A 14448-nucleotide genomic window follows, 5' to 3' on the forward strand; every position below is an offset into this window, starting at 1 on the left:
TTCCATATTTTATTTTTATTTATCATTACTGCTAATTATACATGCATATAGTTGTCACTTATTGGAGTCTATAAATTGTGCTCAAAACATATGCAGAGAGAACTTATTTTCAAAGGGAAGAATAGCAGATCTTGTGCAAACAACTCATAGGAAATACTCCCCCCCCCAACTCTCTACTGAACCAGTTAGCATATCCAGGGATATAATTTCCAGATACATCCTTACAAAGGGACCCTGGGAAAATCACACCCCACAAAAACAGATACAGATTACCTCTGTGTATATGTGAGCTGATCCCTTGAACTAAATATTTAGGAAATAAAACTTTTGGGAGTCAATCTTTTCCAGTCACCAGGAAACCATTATTGTCCTGGGATTGCAATACATACATTCCACATGACCTGACCCAGTTTAATATAACTTCCACAGTTCCTAACTTAGCTCACATCCTTTAAAGTTTATAAAAGTATGTAACTGTAGTCCAACAACAAAGCGCTGTCTGGGCTTCCCAATCATTAATCATCTCTAGAGCTTGTTTCAACCTTCTCAAGGTCCAGGCTCTGGGAACGTCTGATTCCGTTTTGTTATCTCTGGTCTAGAAGAATTCATTTTCCCTACAGGCACTCCAAGTCCTACAAGACACAGAACAATGGAACACAGAACAGATTTATTACACAGAAGGAAATTCAAAAAAAAAGATGAATTACTTAAACTCCTTGGGTCTCTTTTTCCTTGTATATAAACTGGGAAAGTTGGACTCCATGGTTTCTGAGGTTCCTTCCAACTGTAGTTCAAGTCCTAAGAACCTATAATATATCCTAGCTGAAACTTTTGCCTACAATAGGTACCATCACCTCCAGTAACCTATACAGTTGCTCCAGAGTTATTGTACCATCCTTAGGTTGGGGTATCCTACTTCATGGGAAAGGAGGTCTTTAGAAGGTTGATTCCCCTAACCTAGAACTGCATAAGACACAGGTCTAACCATCCTAGGGAAGGACACAATCTCTATTTTTGTTTCATGACCCCATATTTCATGGGTTCTCAGTTCTGGTCTGTGGACCCAGGATTCACTGCTGTGGGACCTCATCATTCTGTATGGCAGTCAATTAGGCTTCCCGGAGGAAGTAGAATTTGAACAGTCTTGAAGGAAGGCAGGGAATCACTGTTCTGTCTTTCTGATCTTTGAGTGGTTCAATACTGCCTTAGTCTCTGGCTCCTACTAAAGCACTCAGGTTCTATAAAATGGTCCCTAGGCATTTTTCCATGATTATTTCACATTATTATGTTTTCTTCATTCAATATTGTAGACCTAAAAGGTCTAATGTATTTACTATTTCCTATGAAGAATGTTTCATCTACCACCTCTAGGCCTTTGTAAAGGTTGTACCCTTTTTTGGCATGTACCCTCTCCTTGCCTCCACTTTGTAGAATCCTTATCTAAAGTGCTACTTTCACCACTAATCTGATAACCCCCTCAACTGCTAATATATTTAGTATATATATATATATATATACATATATATATATATAATATTCTTAGCTATGTTCATATCTATGGCATTGCTAGGTGGTATCGTGGTTAAGATGGTAGGGATTGGAGTCAAGAGGATTCATCTTCCTGAGTTGAAATCTGACTTCAGACACTTACTGGCTTTGTGACTCTGGGCAAATCACTTAACCCCATTTGCCTCAGTTTTCTTGTCTGTAAAATGAATTGGAGAAGGAAATGGTAAATCACCTCAGTATCATTTGCTGGAAGAAAAAAAAAACAAAGCTCAGATAGGGTCATAAAGAGTCAGATATGACTGAAAATAACCAAACAAGAACAAAAATGTACATATATTTTCCTAATAGAATGTAAGTTCCTTGGGCTCAGAGCCTGATGTTTTCTTGTTTTCTTGTTTTGTTTTTGTCTTGTTCATCTCAATACCAATGCAGATCTGCATTTCTTGGACATTTAATAAATGATTGTTAAAAAAATGAAATCTGCACTGCTACTGCTGGCATTGTCATCTATGCTTCCTTTCTCAGGAAAGTGTAACAGGTCTCACCATAAAAAAGCCAGGGTCATCATGCTACTGTGCTAATTAACACATTTCCAGTTCTCTGGAAGTAAAGCCTTTGGCTTTACCTGCCAGAACACATTAGCCCCTCAGGTAGTTAGGAATATTTCTTGACCTCCCCTGCTCTACAATGGACACCAGTTCTCACTCATGGTAGGGCACTTAATACCGTTTATCTCTTCCTAGTCTCATAGTGCAGGTTATGTTTCATCTCCCACTCCTTCCCCACCATAGTCAGGGCCACCTAAGAAGAGTATTTGAATATGGGAAAATCATGTTCTTTTCTATAAATCTTTCTAACTCTTGTCATATTCTTCCCATGAACAAAGGTCAAGGCATGTAAATTATCTTGAAGCTTAGAGAAACCTCTTGAACATACTACAGACCTGGCAGACTTTTGGTAATCTCACAGGAGAGCAATGTCCCTTTACACAGAGGGAGGTAGCATGCTAGTATCTCCATTTACTGAAGAAGAAATTGAGACGCAGAATGGAGATGTCAAGAGATCAGAGACAACTCAAAGATAAACTCTCCAATCTCACATCTGGGAAGTTCTTTCTATTACAACACAGTATATCCCCAGTTACTGGATTTTGAAGAGATCTTTGAGATGAAGGTCCCCTCAATGGCTCCTTTTGAGTAAGAATGCTTCAGTTGAGATAGAATATAAAATGCTCTGGTCCAAATTAACACCTAGTTATTTGAACTTCCACTCATTCTACTCTCAGCAAATGTACAACATTAAAACAAGCTACTTCTGTCAATTAAATTGTTGGATACAACATAAAATTCATTTTACAATTTTTAAGAAGATGAAATTGATGAAAGCTGCACAAATAACTGAAAATCCAAAATTAATTCTGTCCTTTATAGGATGGCATTGTAGAATAAGAAGTGACCTGGGAATCAGAAAACTTGATCGGAGTCCAGATTCAATGATGACCTTGTAAAACTTACTAGCCTTAGTTTCCCATCTGTAAAATGGTGATCATAGTAAACATATCACTAATCTTACAGAGTTGTTGTGAAAAAAGTATTACATTCTTTTAAGGTATTATTTCTTTAACATTCAACTTGAAGCACTGTGGTTCAAACCCACTTCTGGAATTTACTGGCTGAATGAACACATAAAGATCACTTTGAGTTCTGGGAACCTCAATTTCTTTGTCTTTAAAATAGGAATTATAATAGATCCTACTTCTCAGAGTTATTGTGAGGATAAAATGACACAGAAAGATCTTGCAAACATAAATGTGAACTATGATTATTACTACTGGACATATATGATCTAAACTATTTCTGAGACAGCAAACAATTCCTTAGCCCAGGTGAGCAAAGTTTTGCTATCTCTGGACAAGTTTTCTCCTAATGATGTGTTCTTGAAGAGCTCCCAGTGGTTTAGGATTCCAACTAAGAATCATTATATCCTAATGACAGACATGTGTACCCCCATGGTAGATTTGCATAATTTGTTTTTGTTTGCCTTTTTACTTCCCTATTAGTTGCTACTCATCCATTTTATTTGTGGGGGGAGGGGAGGAGGTAGAAAATGGTATCTGGCAAGGAAATTTAATGTGCCTTTTGCAATAACCTCTCATCTGCAACTTTTCATTCTCACTTCCCCTACCATTCTATTCCACCCATGAAATTTCACTCCACCCTTATTGCCTGGTCAAGAGTCTCACATACTGGAAACCTGCCAATGCTTTGGGAGGATTTGAGTCCTGAACAAAAGGTCCTTCCCCATGACATGCACATTTAAATTTAGCCCTAAACTGGGGGAGGAAAGAGTAAAATATGTAAAATGTCAGTTTCTGACAGGCAGAAAATTAGAATTCATTCCCCTGAGAACCAAATGGACTTTTCTGCTTCCAGTCACTAAATATGACAAGGTTAACAGTTTTTGGTTAATAACTAAGGATATTAAATATGCCTAGGAATTGGGGATAGGGGGTTTTGTCTGTGTGTGTGTGTGTGTGTGTGTGTGTGTGTGTGTGTTTATGCCTACACCTGTGGGTATGCATGGAGGGGGAAGAATGACGCAAGAATATTCACTTAAATGAGTAATAACAAAATGAAAGAACCACAGAACAACTAAACCAGAAATGTCAGCAAGCAATGCAAGAGAGAAACTATGATTGGCAAGGATTTGAGGTCAGATAAATTCTCTTCTGCTCACATACTCTCTCCTTCCTCGCTCTGCCCAGGGTTGCTGGGAAGAAAGGGCTCTTGTCTTGCCCTGGAAAGATCATTGCCTTTGTTAGGTGGCAGATGATGCCCGTATGTTTAAATAGGATAGTCATTCAACAGTCTACAAATACCTAAGCCCCTATTCCATGCATGAAAGTGATATTCTTTGCAAGTCTATGGGAAAATATTGCTTGCTGTCCCATAAATTTGATCATTGCTCACTTCAAAAACTAAACTTAAAAATCTCACTCACAAAACTGTAGAGAATGGGTCTTAGAATCATAAAACCTGGATTCTGATGTATCCACAGGATACACTTGCCACAGGAGGTACGTGGCTATGGGTATTTCTCTTCATTTTACACTTGAACAAACTAATATTCAGAGGAAAATGAGTGATAGGAAAAAACCCTAGATATAGTATCAGATGATCTGAGTTCAAATCCCCCAGTCCAGATTACACAATAAATGTCTGAAACTGGATTTGAATTCAAGTCTTCCTGACTTCGGGACCCACACTTTCTCCAGTGTGGTGGAGTCAAGAGGCTTCTTCAAATCCAGGCTTCAGGCACTTAATAGCTGTATGACTCTAGAGAAATCACTTAACCCTGTTTGCCTCAGTTTGCTTACATGTAAAATGAGCTGGAAAAGGAAATGGCAAACCACTCCAGCATCTTTGCCAAGAAAATCCCAACAAAGAGTTGAGTACACTTAATCAACTAACCAAGAACATTTACAAAGAAAAAAGATAAGGAAAACAAATCTAATTCATGCCACAGCTACACAGAATTTGGTGTTTTACTTATTACCAAAGGTTCATCCATAGCCATTGGTCTTTGGGCTTTTCAGAGTGACTGTTGTTCACCTGCTTCACCTGGATTCAGCTGCAGCTCTGAGGATGAAGTGAAAGCAATTTTTTGACATTTTTCAAGTCCTCCCCCAAAAAAATTCCTTACTGATTCTAATGCCAGCTGGGCAAAGGCAATGGTTGTTCCTGTTTATAGGAGTATTAATTTGTGTGCTCATTAAAAACCCATAATCATTTCCCTGACCTGCCATGGTATTCCAATGAATCTTTTTTGTAAATTGAGGTTTCAGACACAACTACTTTGACTAGATTCCTGATTTACAGAGCATTCTCATTCCCTTTAGAAGAAATTCCCAAAAATATGTATAGGAAACCGATATTTCATTTGCTATCTTCAGTACCAAATGGGTAAGATACCCTCTAGCATGGTATAGTCTTTATCCTGAAGATCTCTGACGATCTGGTCACTACCTTATTCTTAATTCATTATCATCTCCTACTCCTCTCCTCTGCATGAACATTGTGCTCCAGACAAACCAAACTACTCACTCAAAAACAGCATGTACACTCCTTGCCTTCTACTCCCAACATCCCTGAGAAAAAATATTACAATGCCATCTGTGTTCCTTTTTTTTTTCAAAATTCCTTTTCTTATTGGAAGTTAGTGTGGAAGAAACTTAGATTAGACCAACACCTCATACCCTATACTAAGATAAGATCCAAATGGATGCAGGATTTAGACATAAAAAGCAATATTATAAGCAAGCAGTAGTTTGCCTGTCAGATCTATGGAAAGGGAAGCAGTTTATGACCAAGGAAGAGATAGAGAGCATCATTAAAAACAAACTAGATAATTTTGATTACATTAAATTAAAAAAGTTTTGCACAGCAAAACCACTGTAACCAAGATCAAATGAAATGTAATAAATTGGGAAACAATTTTTGCAACTAATATTTCTGACAAAGGACTCATTTCTAAAATATACAGAAAACTGAATCAAATTTTCAAAAAAAAAAAAAAAACAAGCCATTCCCCAATTGACAAATGGTCAAAGGATATGCAAAGGCAATTTACAGCTGAGAAAATCAAAGCAGTCTATAGTCATATGAAAAATTGCTCCAAATTATTACATATTAGAGAAATGCAAATTAAAGCATCTCTGAGATACCACCTCACACCTCTCAGACTGGCCAATATGACCAGAAAGGACAATGATTAATGTTGGAAAGGATGCAGGAAATCTGGGATACTAATACATAATTGGTGGAGCTGTGAACTCATCCAACCTTTCTGGAGAGCAATTTGGAATTACGCCCAAAGGGCAACAAAAATGTACATACCCTTTGATTCAGCAATACCACTACTGGGTCTACACCCTGAAGAGATGATTTTAAAAAAGGGTAAAAACATCACTTGTACAAAAATATTTATAGCAGCCCTGTTTGTGATGGCAAAGAATTGGAAATTAAGTGAATGTCCTTCAATTGGAGATTGGCTTAACAAACTGTGGTATATGTATGTCATGGAACACTATTGTTCTTTTAGGAAACCAGGAGGGATGGGAATTTAGGGAAGCCTAGAAGGATTTGTATGAACTGATGCTGTGCAAGATAGGTAGAACCAGAAAAACATTGTATACCCTAGCAACATGGGGGTGATGACCAACCTTGATGCACTTGCTCATTCCATCAGTACAACTAGGGACAATTTTGGGATATCTGCAATGGAGAGTAACATCTGTATCCAGAAAAAGAATTATGGACTTTGAACAAAGACCAAAGACTATCACCGTCAAATTAGAAAAAAAAATGTTATCTTATTATGTAATTTTACTATCTCATACATTATTTGTCTTCCTTAAGGATATGATTTCTCTGTTATCACATTCAGCTGAGATCAATGTATACCAAGGAAACAATGTAAATAGTAACAGAATGTATTTTGTGGGGGGGTGGGGGGGAGGGAAGCAAGAATGAGGGAAAAATTGTAAAACTCAAAATAAATAAAATCTTTCTTAAAAAAAGATCAGAAAAATCCTCTTTCTTTAATTCAAGCCTTTATTCTCTAAAAAAATTATTTCCAAATTTCTACAATATCAATGCCATGTATATTGAAAAAAATTATTATTTTTTCTATTATACTAATATCTTATTATTAAATTAAGATTGAGGTTTTTCCCCCTTCTATTTTCTCATTCAGGGACCAGTGTCTGATCTTTCAATCAGTATCTGAAGGGTAAGACTAGAAGAGATGGGTCTAATCCTCATAGTACATGGTCCTTGAACTTTGGAAGGTCCCACTCAACTAGTGAAACTTATTTTTGTTTACAGAGTAACAGAATCTAATCTAGGTGCATTCCAGTCCTAAAACATTGAGCCCATGTCCTTGGCACGCTCCATTGCAATCTAGGGAGAGCTTAGCTCACGGAGGAGAAAACTAGCCAAACCGATCTGTGTAGAAATGACTTCCTTTGTCCAGATTGCTGGAAGCATCTGAGTGTCATGATCAAGTCACATTTTCAATGGGAGAAGCTGAAGACTTTTAACCCATCTCCTCATTAATATGTACAATCCCTCATTAATAGTCCATCAATCAGGGTTGATTTTCATCTGTCAGGGGCATCCCCTTTCTCCATGGTGGGATCTTTGGTTAGTAAGAGACTATTGACCACCAATTTATTATTATTTAACTGAATTAATAAATTGATTATTAATTACCCATAAACTCTGTCTCTTGGGTTTTTCATTCATCTCAATAATACAATTATTTTGTTGCTGTTGTAGCATGTGTTCCAACAATACAAAGCATGACATATATATATATATATATACATATACATATATATATATATATATATATATATATATCCTTAGGGATAGGATACTTATATTTTTCTTTAAATTCCCAGTACTTAACATACTGATCTATACATTGTATTAAATGCTATACATGTCTGTTGAATTGTTGGGTATGTTTTCTTCTCAATTAGATCAGAAGCTCATTTATTTTATTTTATATCTTTCTTTTGTCCTTACTATTTTTTTTTGCTATTAGTTGTTTCAGTCATGTCCTTGTGCCCCGTTTGGGGGCTTTCTTGGCAAAAATACTAGAATTAATTGCCATTTCCTTCTCTAGTTCATTTTACAGATAAGGAAATTGAGGTAAATAGGGCTAAGTAATTTGTCCATGGACACAGCTAGTAAGTATCTGAGGTCAGATTTGAACACAGAAAGATGAGTCTTCCTAACTCTAGGTCCAATATTTTATTCACTAGTTCTACCTAAATGCCCTCTACTATAGTGAATATTCAATCAGTATTTGTTTGATGCCTTGAATGATACTATATTAAGAAAACACTGGTACCATTTAGAAAAGAACTATAGAATCACTTTGGTGGAGTGGTATATCTTTAAATATGGTATTAAGTACCAAACAGTACCTAATTTAACAGCTACTACTTTTCTTCCCTATCTCAGTATCTCCATATGTCAAATGATATAAATGATATCTAAGATTCCTTCCAGACAAGGATTCTGTAAAATTCAGATAGCTTTCAGAATAGGAAGGAATGTCTCTTTTCCTAAAAAGCTCATTCTGATATTTTGCTCTGAAAATATTGTCGAACTTAGGGCACATCAAAAAATAATGAGGGTGAAAGATATCAGAGTAAAAGAAAACTGTATAGCCTGGGTCTCCCCACAGCAAATTCAACACAGATCAAAGGACATAAGACCAATTGATGATTAGGAAATCTAAGGAGAAATTATAGTTGGTCATTTTCCAGTCCAAAATAAAAATTCAGACTATAGACAAATAACCAAGGTAGATACTGTGGAAAATCTCTTGCTCTTACTTCGGAGTTAAAACTTGAATTCCACCCTTAGGCTCTGCTCAGGGATGAGTCAGGAGTTCTGTCATTCTGACCGCAGAACAGAATGTGACATTCACCATCCTCAGTGGGCTCATATTAGAAACAGATCAGCAACTTTTTCCCTCTGACCATAAAGCAGGATCTAGGATTCAGCTCAGGGGTGAGCAACCAAACATTGGACTGTAGAAGCAAGGATTAACTTGGATCTCTGTTACTCTGAACCCAGAGCCTTCCAACTAGTTGATAGAGTGAAAGATCAGCAACTGTCTGACAGAAATCCACCTGGATGTGTGTTACCTAGAACCAAAACAATGCCTTAAGCTTAGCAAGACCAGGAGGGCAACAATTAGACAATGTCCTAGATGATATCCCCCAGGACTTGGTGAAAGTTTGCAACTCTCTGACTGGAGTCCCTATGTGATCTGAGAAGAACTCATCATTCATAACAGATCTAAAACCATATTATAAAGCATCAGTCATCAAAACAGTTTAACAATGTCTAAGAAATAGAGTGGTGGACCAGTGGGATACATTAGGTACAAAAGAAATGGTAGTAAATTTCTAAAGAAATCTATTGTTAGATAAACCCAACAACTCCAGTCTCTGGGATAAGAACTCACTCTTTGATAAAAACTGCTGGGAAAACTGGAAGATTGCATAGCAGAAACTAGGCCTAGACCAACATCTCACATGCTGTACTAACATAAGGTTGAAAATGTGTATAGGATTTAGACATAAAAGGTGATACCATAAGCCAATTACGAGAACAAGGAATAATTTTTCTGTCAGATCTTTGGGAAGGAGAGCTATTAATAACCAAAGAAGAGATAGAGAACATTATACAATGCAAAATGGATAATTTTATTACATTAATTTGAAAAGTTTTGCACAAATAAAACCAATATAACCAAGTTTAAAAGGCATAAAATAAATTAGGAAACAATTTTAACAGCTAGTATTTCTGATAAAGGACTCGTTTATAAAATATAGAGCTGAGTCAAATTTATAAGAATACAAGTCATTCTTCAATTGATAAATGGTCAAAGGATATGAACAGGCAGTACTTAGATGAAATTAAAACTATCTATAGAGATATGAAAGGTGCCCTAAATCATTATTGATTATACAAATGCAAATTAAAGCAACTCTCTGGAACCACCTCACACTTATCAGATTGGCCAATATTACCAAAAAAAAGAAAATAATCAATGTTAAAGGGGATGTAAGAAAATTGGGGAACTAATGCATTTGTTAGTAGTGTTATGAACTGATCCAATTTTGTGGAAAACAATTTGGAACTGTGCCCCAAAGGGTATTAAAACTGTGATACCCTTTAATCTAACAATACTATTACTAGGTCTGTCCCAATGAGATCAAAAAAAAGAGGGTAAAAAATGCACATGTTGAAAAATATTTTAGCAACTCTTTTCATAGTGGCAAAGAATTGGAAAATGAGGGAATGTTCATCAACTGGAGAATGGCTGAACAAATTATGGTATGTGAATGTGATGGAGTACAATTATTCTGTAATAAATCATGAGGAATGGGATTTCAGAAAAGCCTGGAAAGACTTGCATGAACTAATGGTGATTGAAGTAAGCAGAACTAAAAAAGCATAGCATTAGGGGTGGCTAGGTGGCGTAGTGGATAAAGCACTGGCCCTGGAGTCAGGAGTACCTGGGTTCAAATCTGGTCTCAGACACTTAATAATTACCTACCTGTGTGGCCTTGTGAAAGCCACTTAACCCTGTTTGCCTTGCAAAAACCTAAAAAATAAAAAAAAAATTTAAAAAGCACCACATATACTAACAGCAGCATCATATGATGATCAACTGTTATGGACTTACTCAGCAGAACAATAATCAAAGACAATTCTAAAGGACTTGTGATAAAAAAAAATACCATCTATATCAGAGAAGGAACCATGGAATCTGAATGCAGACCAAAACTTACCCTTTCAGTTTTTAAATTTTGTTTTATATATTATGTTTTTCCCTTCTTGATTTGATTCTTCTTGCACAATATGGTTAATATGGAACTATGTTTAACATAGTTATATATCCATCATCTATATTAGATTGCTTTGTTAGGAGGAGGGGAAGGAAGAGAGAGAGAGAGAGAGAGAGAGAGAGATGAAGAAAAATGTGAAATTTGAAACATATGATTGTTAAAATCTATCTTTGCATGAGGTTGGAAAAATAAATTTTAATTTATTTCTAAAAAAGAATTCATCATTCAATACCCAGAAAATATAGCAACAGGATACCAGATAAAAATCATACAATGCTCTGAAATTCTTTCCAAAAGTAAGCAAAGACTGATTCTAATATAAAATCCCAATCTGAGAATATAGACAAGAAAAATGAGTAAATTATAAAAGAAGACATCCTAAATTAAAGAACTATTATGGATCCAGAAACACTGAAGACAAAAATCTATAAAATGAGAATATGTCTAAAGCAATTCAAAGAAAAAACTCAAAGAAAAACACACTTGACTAGAAATCAACTAAAATTCTTGGTAAAAACATGAAAAAGGAGGGAAGAAGTCAAAGTGACAGAGTGAAATCAACATAACCATCTATATTTTTGTAAAGCATTAGATCAGAACAATAAATAGACTATTCCCCATATCAAACCAGTTTGAAAGCACCTAAAACTTCTAAGTACCCACCAAGCTGTAAAATCAGAAGCAACTTATAAAAGACAAGAAACTGACACCAGACATTCTTTCTGTCCTAGAGGTGAGTAGAACCCACCACTAATATCAAGTTCGAAGTAAAGAAATTCCCACCTCTAACATAAAGTTCAAAATAAAGAAATAGGCTAGAAAAATGTTGTTAAACAACAAAAAATGAAGAACTTGTCCATAAAAAATTATTATGGTGCCAGGTGTCAAGACAAACTCAGAAGAAGTCAATGACTTTAAAACACCTACAAGCAAAGGCTCAAAGAAAAATGTAGATTGGACACAAATTCAACATGAATTTTTACAATCATTAAAGATTTTTTAGGGGCAGCTAGGTGGTGCAGTGGATAGAGCACTGGCCTTGGAGTCAGGAGCACCTGGGTTCAAATCTGGCCTCAGACACTTAATAATAGTTACCTAGCTGTGTGGCCTTGGGTAAGCCACTTAACCCCATTTGCCTTGCAAAAACTTAAAAAAAAAAAAAGATTTTTTTAGAAGAGCAAAGAAAATTTTGTAATCAAATAAGAGTGTAGAGGACAAAATTGGGAAAGAAACTAGGGAAAGAGAGTTGTGCAAGAAAATTATGAAAAAGAGAATCAACAATTTGGTAAAAAAAAGAGGCACACAAATACTAAAGAAAATAATTCCTTAAAAATTAGAATTGACATTACTGATTAGAGAAATGCAAATTAAAGCAGCTCTGAGGTACTCTCATACCTATCAGATTAGCCAATGTGACCAGAAAGGACAATATTCAATGTTGGAAGAGATGTGGGAAATCTGAGACATTAATACATTGTTGGTGGAGCTGTGAACTCATCCAACCTTTCTGGAGGGCAACTTGGAATTATGCCAAATGGGAAATAAAAATGTATATACCCTTTGATCCAGCAATACCACTACAGGGTCTATACCCTGAGGAGATCATGAAAAAGGGTAAAAACCTCACTTGTACGAAAATATTCATAACTGCCCTGTTTGTGGTAGCAAAGAATTTGAAATCAAGTGTATGTCCATCAATTGGAGAATGGCTTAACAAATCATGATATATAAATATATATATATATATATATATATATGTATGTATGTATGTATGTTATGGAAGACTATCGTTCTATTAGAAATCAAGAGGAATGGGATTTCAAAGAAGCCTGGAAAGACTTGCATGAACTGATGTTGAGCGAGATGAGCAGAACAGAAGAACATTATACATTCTAATAGCAACATAAGGGTGATGATCAACCTTAATGGATTGCTCATTCCATCAATGAAATAATAAGGCACAATTTTAGAGTACCTGAGATGGAAAATACCACCTGTATCCAGAGAAAGAACTGTGGAGTTTAAGCAAAGACCTAAGTCTATTACCTTCAATTTTTTTAAAAAGTGTCTTATGTACAAGATAATTTTGCTATCTCTAATATTTTATTTTCTCCTCAAGGATATTATTTCTCTTTCAACACAGTCAATTTCGATTAATGTATAGCATGGACACTGTAAAAATTATCAGACTGCCTTCTGTGGAGGGACAGGGGAGGGGAGGGGGAATTATAAAATTCAAACCTTACAAAAATGACAGATAGAAATTACTATTGTATATAATTGGAAAACTAATAAGAAATTTTTAAAATTTTTAAAATTAGAATTGATCAGGGGCGGAGCCAAGATAGCGACAAGAGCCAATCTTGTCTTAGGTGCTCTCTCATAAATCTTCAAAACTAAGGACTTTAACTAAATTTTCAAGAGACAGAACCCACAGAGGGACCCAGTGAGGCAATTCTCCTACTCAAGTTAACCTGGAAAAGAGCAGAAAGGCTCGGCTCCCCGGGGTTGGAGGGGTGGCCCACCAGAGGGTGGCCCGCCAGAGCAAAAGAACTTCAGCCTCACAGAGGCAACCCCCAGGGTGCTGGGAGCCACAGCTCACAGCAGCAGGGGAGTTTCCTGAACTACGCCCCAGGGAGCACCGGGCACAAAGTGGGGGAACATCAGGGGACCTGTGCCAGAGCGAGTACCTGAAGCCCAGCCCTCAGGGCACACAGCAAGCAGCATGACCACTGCATTCCAGATCCAGGAAACATAAGCAAGTGGAGCCAGTAAGCGGGAGCCCCCAGGGTATGAGCCCATTGACCTGAGGGAGGGGAGTGAAGAGAGACTGCTCTGTCCTCTGCCCCTGGAACAGGACTCTGGAGCTCTGACCACATTCAGATCCTGATTGCAGTCTAGGCCCCACCAAAGAAGAGCAGGGGCCCCCTCCACCTCAGCCCCGTAGCAGAAGGGGGCACATATGGTCATTCACAGACCAGGAGGGAGGACAGAGCCTCACACACACACACACTAAGACCCTTGTGGGAATGTCCCAAAAGCTCAGGAAGCACCTCAAAAACAGGCTTAGTCTGGGAAAATGAGCAAGCAGAGAAAAAAGAGGAACACCATTGAGAAATACATTATCTATGATCCCAAGAAGGATCAATATACTCAGTCTGAAGATGAGGAAGCACAAGCTCCTGCATCTAAAGACTCCAAGAAAAACAGAAATTGGGCCCAGGCTATAACAGAGCTCAAAAAAGACTTTGAAAATCAAATGAGTGAGTTAGAAGAAAAACTGGGAAAAGAAATGAGAGAGATGCAGGAAAAACATGAAAATGAAGTCAGCAGCCTAGTCAAGGAAATCCAAAAAAATGCTGAAGAAAATAGCATGCTAAAAACCAGCTTAGGTCAAATGGATAAAACAGTTCAAAAAGTTATTGAGGAGAAGAATGCTTTAAAAAGCAAAATTGGCCAGATGGAAAAAGAGATAAGAAAACTCTCTGAGGAAAACAAATCCT

General features: G+C 36.8%; 1 protein-coding gene across 1 annotated transcript in view; it reads right to left on the minus strand.

The window, feature by feature from the left end:
* Positions 1-528: 528 nt before the first annotated feature.
* Positions 529-14448, minus strand: part of ANKRD60 (ankyrin repeat domain 60) — a 56242-nt gene continuing 42322 nt past the window's right edge. Inside the window, exons 9-10 of the mRNA XM_074210335.1 lie at positions 1652-1705; positions 529-632 (exon numbers count right to left, since the gene is read on the minus strand). The gene's annotated coding sequence lies outside the window, so the exon portion shown is untranslated. The remainder of the gene's footprint in view (positions 633-1651; positions 1706-14448) is intronic.

This window comes from Macrotis lagotis, chromosome 1 (genome assembly GCF_037893015.1).
Source record: "Macrotis lagotis isolate mMagLag1 chromosome 1, bilby.v1.9.chrom.fasta, whole genome shotgun sequence".
Classification (NCBI taxonomy): domain Eukaryota; kingdom Metazoa; phylum Chordata; class Mammalia; order Peramelemorphia; family Peramelidae; genus Macrotis; species Macrotis lagotis.